The sequence below is a fragment of the Capsicum annuum genome, chromosome 3 (genome assembly GCF_002878395.1).
Source record: "Capsicum annuum cultivar UCD-10X-F1 chromosome 3, UCD10Xv1.1, whole genome shotgun sequence".
Taxonomy (NCBI): domain Eukaryota; kingdom Viridiplantae; phylum Streptophyta; class Magnoliopsida; order Solanales; family Solanaceae; genus Capsicum; species Capsicum annuum.
The window spans coordinates 146,060,861-146,069,250 of NC_061113.1; positions in this window are offsets into that span (position 1 = coordinate 146,060,861).

Genomic DNA, 8,390 nt, shown 5'->3' on the forward strand with positions numbered 1-8,390 from the left:
TACAATAGGTGTATATAATGCTTTTTGAAAACTAAAACTACTCCATTACCGAATGAAATACCAATATTTCCTAATGCTCAAGCTGGAGCTGTTGAACCATCAGCCTAAAACATACTAACTTCACATCTATTCAGCTTGTGCATTTTTTGAAACCCCTGCAAAGTAGTGCAGATGTGATCGCTTGCTCCTGAATCTACACTCTAAGATGTGGTAGAAATAGTCGCTAAATACATTTCAATGACAAGTGAAAGTAAATCTATCTTGATTTTCTGCTTGGCTAGGAAAACTAGACAATGTGTCTTCTAATGGCCTAACATCTTACAATGAAAATAGTTGCTGTTAGGATTTTTTATGCCACCAGTTAGAGCTGTGACTTTCTTAGTATTGTGAGTCTTTTTCTTCTTGTTTCCATCTTTCGATTTAGAGGTAGAACTTTTCTCAATAAAATTATGACTCTCAAGTTTATTTTGACTTAAAATAGTGCTAAAGGTGGTAAAAGGAGACATATTGAATCTAGGATTGAAAAATATTATAATATATTAACAACACAGTCATATAAACATTGAACGATTAAATTCAAACTCATAATATACATATATATATTCATGCATCTCAAATAGCCAATCTATGGAATTGGAGAACTACTCATGTAATACACATATATAATGGCCGATTATTCACTCCATAAACTTTTATAGACCTAACTCATATGGATAGTATACGGTTATTTTAAGTGAAAACCTAATTCTAGTTACCTTGATCCAATCATATGCTACTCAATTTAGGAGAGTTAATACAGATTATTAAACTAGCGATTAAATATGTAATGACTTGTTCTAAATTCATCTGATCGGGAGGATGGCCTAAGCCAGCATGTAACGTAATACTTGATTACTATTTAATCGTGATAATCATGGGAATAACCTGTATCACCAAAATAATTTCTCTTCATTAATATATCTGGGAGTTCAATATATTACATTTTCTCCTTTTGGGTAAAAATCTTTAATATATCTTCTCATGTACACTTATTCAGGACAATTTATACATAATACATTGAGCTAATTTCAATGACTCAAATAAATAGACCACTTTAATAAATCCTATTTATTAATCATAATTCTCAATTTATGTATTTATATAATCTCATATGTAAATACCTTTAATAAATTTTAAATGACTTCACATAAATAATCAACTGCGATAGTAATTAGTTATCAATCATACCTTCATGATATGTTTTAAATAGAGCACGTATGATTGGAACCTGCAAATTGTTTACCACCCGTTGCCACCCCTTCTATATTCATCACTCTTGAATTAAATAAAACCTAGTTGGAGGAGAAATACAATTATGCCGCAGACATTCTCATGAAAATAATTCAGATTCTTTCCAAAAAAACTATGCATTTGTTTTTCTACAACCAGAGACCATTAAAAATGATTCTCTTTTATTTTTCAAAGTCAAACTTAACAAATTTAGTGGATTTCAAATAATGAACCCACATCATAAACTTGTAATGCCAAGTAATGCCAAACTGCACAAATTTTGTGGATTTGAAAAACTAACCCACATAAAAAACTTGTAATTTGATTGTTGACATGAAAAATATAATCATTAACTTTAAAAACAATCACGAGTCTTGGTGGCCTATCATCAACAACAAGGGAGATAATCTCCTCAACGCTCCAATTTCTAAGTTTCTTACGGCGAATCATGTATATGATTTTACATATATTTATATTATTGAAGTTATCTATTTAGATTCAAGTAAGTCTTGTGATGCCAATTGTTGAAAACAGGCATACGCAATAGAAGCAAATCGACAGGATCACTTACATGTAATATAGACAACCAACATAAATATGTAGTTCACACAAAGCGTGCTTAAAATTAATCACGAAATACCTCTTGAAGCATGAGCAGATGTCTTGAAGCAAGTCTGTTTATCTTGAAGCAAGTTCATCTTCGAATCTGCGGTCTTCTAAAGTGATTCCAAATTTACAACAAAACTCAATTGAATTTCTAGGCTAAGGGAATCTCTATTTATTGAGATACTATCCCAATCCAAGGAGAAAAGAAAAATGCACGTTTGTTTCTACTTGAACAAGGACAGGCGGTGACTTCTCCTTTCTCCAAAGAAATAGAATTTCGAGTTCTAGTTTCATATGGGCAGTGTAGGGACCACGGAATTAATTACTAAGGCTCCATATATGCAAATAATTCAAAATATTAATTTGAATTATTCTTACCATAATAAATTACAAATCACTCCACTTAAACTTTGTAATTGCACTTTTTTTTAATTTTGAAATTTCCCATTAAACACTTATGTGACTCCTCATGTTAAGATTACAGATACTAATCAATAATTTAAATTATTGATGAATTTAATATAATGATTAATTTTCTTTAGAGAAATGCATAACTTATTTAATATGTCGGATACATAAATCCACCGGCCTAGTTTACACGTGAAAACTTATAAGCTTCTCATAAAAGGTGTATCACCAATATCTATATCGAGACATGGATTCATCAACTAACTTATAGTTCCACCAGTATATACTATGAACATCCAATCTACCAAGAATATTGACCCATCTCAGAATCTTGCCTTTTAATAAATCAAAATGATAAATAATCTATACATATCATAATAGTTATATCGAGGTTGAAAATATATACATTTAATAATTTAGAGAATGTGTTTCATCAGTCAATCTAAAACAACTATCTCTACTCGATCCTATTCAATACATAAAATGCACTAGCACGAGAAGGTAGAATTATATCATTCTTTTAATCAAGATAAATTACATTTAGTCTCATTCTACAATCATTCTAATTGTTTGTTCAAATTTTCATCTACGATTGTAAACTAACACTTTATCTTATAAAAATTGATGATGTGATATTCTATGTATAAGCTAAACTCTATACACTAAATCATCTACTATATAAGTTGAGGAAATATATATGACAATGATCTATTTAATGTAACAATTTGTTGAACTAAATTGTATAAATAAATAATCATTCAATAAATAATACTACATTAAAATCGTATGGTTTATAGTATATCCTAAGAAACCTATACTACGAATATGATTTCTAACCATAGTCTACTACTCATAAACTATAACCTACCTCGACCAAAGATTTTTGAACTAGCAAATCACACCAAGGTTTCTCTTTCCTATCCTTTATGTCTCAGAATGTCAAATCATCTAGTAATCAAGCAATTAATCACTTACTCTTTGAATAAATACTTGGGAACTCAATCTACTAATTTGATCCTTATTCATGATCTATAACATTACCAGTCACGATTCAATTTCTCAGGTCATGATGGCACCTATCATAACCACTGCAGGTAAGGCAACTCATAGTCCAGAACAGCTAGTAGTGGGCTAATAAGAAAACCAAAAGTCAAAACAAAATAAAAATGAGAAGAAGACAAGAGCATAGTAAACATTCCCCATGACCTGGTGAGGTCAGTACAAGAGTTAATTATCAAACAAGAGTACAAGGTTAACACATAATATATAAGTAACCATCACTAAAATACAAAATAAATATTAGTCCATCAAAGGAAGGAGAGCGGGGAAAAATTTGAACACCAAGAACTTATATGGAATCTCTGATATATGGTAGCTTCACGCAATATACACATCGGTGATGAGAACTTGTACTATGATGTACAAAATACTGAAGTGTAGTATGAGTACCAAACATGAGGTACTCAGTAGGCATCGGTCAACTAATTCCCAAAGATAATACAGGTATAAAAAACATATAAAGTATAATATACATCACAGGTAATTATCTAAGAAATGAGACATAATAATACTAATGGACAAGTAAAGATAAACTATCATACCATACAAGTAATCCAGGACGAAGGTGCATTACCGTACATAACTAGTCAATATACAAATAAAGACTGAAAGAAGGTTATATAGTAGTAGTACGAGGAAAGAAGGGTATATACATTAAGAATAGATAAGAAAGAAGAGGGATGCATCATAATACTATATATCAAGGATTGAACACGAAGGCACTAACCTGAGGGAACAAGCCTAACATCTCGAGGATCATAACCAAATAGGGGAGCTAACTCTAGCATAATCAAAAGCCTCTAACTAAAATATGAATAATCATAAGGTAGTCTAACAATAATAAATCTTACCATGATAAGAAGTAACGGAACTCAGAAGCGTACCTACAACCTTGAATATTAATCCACAACTAGCCTTCTAAGAATAATACAATAATAGTCAAATAATAATATAACCGTCTATCAAGACAACTAATAACCTTACTAGGCTCTCATAAGCTCAGAAGGCATAAGAAAACACGCAACAAATAGCAACCTTAACTTGTACCTATACAAACCCCTATAAGACCGATAGATAGAAGCATCAAACAATTATACTATTGATTGGCAATGCATTTGAATGAACTATGGCAACGTAAACCAATACTATAATACCGATTGAATGCCAAAATGTACTAAGTATGTACACTTTCTTTGGCTCATAGGTTTGCAAGGCAGGACCTATGGATATCACCTTTTTCGATGCGCGGTCCCTAGACAGAGAAAACCCTAAGGGACTCAAGATATTCATATATACTATTAAGTCCTAAACCATGACTTTTAATAACTATCATAATCAATCTACTTCGTCCAATACTGAAGAGAAATAGGAGTATAAAGGGTTCTTGAATTCGAACATATGCTAAATAAATAAAATTTATAAATCAATTACCCAAGATTAAATTCAAGACTAAAATGGTAAAATAATGTAGAAAGGATCAAAATCTCCCTCGACTAGAATGAATAAATAATAGTAAAAGAGTGGATCAATAATGGACCAAAATCCACCTCGATCTAAGTTCCCAAAGTGGTAAGTTTAGTTTAAAAGCTTATAAGTCATTAATGAAGGTGACATGACTAATGCTTAAAGAATTAGTGTTAAAGTTAAAAAGTAAGAATAAATTTTTTTTTAAGAAAATGATAGTAAAATCAAGGTTTTAGTTGAAATCATGCCACTAATAAGCATAAATTCGTCTAAGTGTAGATATACCATCGCCAGTATCCAAGTAATACAACTGTAACATGTCTATAAACTAGAACTACATACTTTCAAAGGGTAGAGTACTAACCTAGTGTTCGACTGGTCTCCTAACTAAGACCTTGGGCTTAACAATGTACAATATACCACGATAACAACATTATAACCCAGAAAGATTAAGGAAAATATGACTATCAAGCTACTGGAAAGATTAATCGAGGGATATCACCAAATTACTAAGTGTCATAGTATGATTTCTACTAAGGGGTCCCTTAGATCAACCTAAGGTCAAACAAGTTTATAATCAGGCATACTAGAGTCCCATAACTATAGTAAGTATTCTAGGCTAAAACTCAATTTACAGCTCAAATCCAAATCCCCTAGATAGCTCAAATACTAGTATTGAGATACAGATGGTCATAAACCTATCCTATAACCCCTACCTAGCATAAATTTATACAATACACAATCTAATAAAGAAGAGTAGACCACAACCGAGCAGAAGTCTCTAACCGTCCATAAATTATTTGCCTTTACCACACGATCTTGGAATAATGACGTGCTATCAAAATAGTATACATTTTAATACAAGTAAAACAAGGTCAAAAATAGGCCCATGGGTCCCACAAATAAAATTCTAAAATTAAATCTGCCACAAGGTCTCTCAAAGAAAAAGAATTGTGTAATTAAAATTTTAGCATTATATGAGTCTCGATTGAGGCTTAAATCAGCTCCGAGTACTAAAGAATATAAAGGAGAAAATTAAGAATTTAATGGGGAATTGGGCTAAAAACTTATAAAGAAACTAATGGAAAATGATCACCTCAGCTTTACTTCTCCCCGGCTCCAATTTATAATTTCCACGGTTCTCGAGATACTAGATCCAAAATAGCATAAAAGGGTTTAGAAAGTTGGGAAAGAGGGAGTTATATACAGCCAGTGATGGCCGCTAAAGCGGTAGGGTGGGATCTAAAGAAACCCTGCCTTGGTTGGCCAACTATCCTAAAGTTGTTATTTGGTCGCTAAATCTATCATGGGTTCTTAAAGCATCTACGTCTAAAGCAGTCATTTAGCCGCTTAAGCAGTTAAACCATTAACTTAGGAACCATAATTTATAAAGTCCCAACAAACTTTGATCGGGTGCTCGAGATTCGTTCAGAACCCCGTGCGTGCAAATAATGTATGCTACCCTAATTTGATATTCCAAACTCAATGAAACTATCAAAATTTTCATTTGAGGTTGTTTTGCTAAAATGTGGGCCCCATACCCATTATTTCATTTTTTATCAAAAATCTACGTAATTGTTCAAAATGGATCTAGAATCCTCGGAACCCAAACTAAGAGTTCCCCAAGTCTAAAATCCATGTTCGAAGCTAACGGGTTTGTCAAAAATATCATTCTAAGGTTGTCTACTAGGAGTTTGGTCCAAAATCAATTTTTCAACTTCAAAAGATATAAATAGAGAAATGAGCTTAAAACCCAAACGAATTTCTCAAAAAAATAAATCAACGATCCCAGCAAGTGATAAATGAATTGTAACCACTGTGAAATGGCACAAAATGCAAAAAAATAAGTGGAAATAGAGAAAATAATCTGGACGGTCATTATATTATCCAAGGGTCAATTAGCCATAAAACAGTTCTATTATTATACTCAATCCATCTCCATTAATGAGGTTTTAAATATTTCTAAACAATTCTGTTGAAGCCCACTATAGCTGCCTGAATCCCTCTATAGCTATAGCTACCTATTCATCTATATTAGACTCAATTTTTTAGCACAGACAGTCTTTACAAATATGGTCATAAATTTTTACTCCATAAGTAATTAATAAATCATTAATGTCATTATAAAGAAGACTCAAAGATCTTTAATTTGGTGGGTATTGAGCCCCATTGCTCTTAATATTCTAGGAGAAATGAACATTTGAAGTCGAACCCAGTTTAAACTTAGATTGAAACTCAATTAGTAAGGACACTTCTAACTTAACTTTATGCTAGGTGTATTCTACAACCTTAATTCATATCTAATGTAGTTTTATACTAATGAATTGATCTTAACACCTATGATGAATGAGATTCTTATGCCTTGTTTGTAGATTTTTTTTTAGTGTGGGTTATTACAGTTCACCCACTTCTATCTCCACCTCTTTTGGTAATTCTTATACTAAATCAAATTGTATCTTTACCCTTGTACAACTAGGCCTATCCTCATTGGTTGTGGGAATTTCAAGATGAATCGGCTTTTTCACGGTTGATGTAAGTGAAAGCAACAATTCTTTATCAAGAAAAGTTGGCAATAAGTTATAAACTGTATCCAAGCCATTGCTTGTGTGATATCTTTATTTGGTTTGAATTTAGCATCATTAATGAGAGGTCTTATTTGATATGCTAGTCCATCTTTTGCCACAATATAAAAGATGTTCTTATACATCATGGTTACAATAGTCTTCCATAAGGTTAAATCACATTAAAATATGTTTATATCTTAGTAGAATAATTCTAAAATCTCCTTTAACCTTGCACTATTTTGGTATTTGGCTTCACAAGTCCTCCAACTTCGGTCACCAATTCAAAAACTTTCCTACTATTGCAAATTGTAAATCTTCTATTCATCTTTTGTACCTCTTCTTTTGTCCATGTAACACGAGGTATTTACATTATTGTAAGACACTAACTTAATAGTTACTAGATCAAAGCACAGCAACTTAAACAGTACGGAAGAGATATATATTAGAACATGTTAGAATTAAAATTAGATATAAAAAATTTACCTACAAAAATATTAAATTAATTATGCGAAGACCATTTAAAAATAGAGAAGCTTTTAGAAAAATTAAAGAATCTTTAATTAGTAATTATCCAGAATATATAAGTCTAAATAAAACAAAAGAAAATCCACAAAAATTAGCCTACTTAATTACATTAATATCTAGTATTGAATCAAAATTAATAACACATTTAAAATCTAGAAGAATGAAACATATACCACTTAATTATGATAAAATTAGATTTAGGTATCCACCGAGATATTATAAATATAAATGAATAAAATACAACGATATAAAGAATTAAAACAAATTATCTCTGAAAAACGTAAAGAATTAAAAATAAGAATAGAAAGACTACATTATAATATATTTGCCGGAGTTAGTAAAAATTCAATAGATACACAAAAAGATGAAATATTAAAATTAGAATCACAAATAGATAGTTTAGAATATGTATATCAACATGACCTATTCACAATAAAATGAATAAAGAAGAATTTATAATAGATGAAAAAATATATGAAAACTACGAAGGATCAA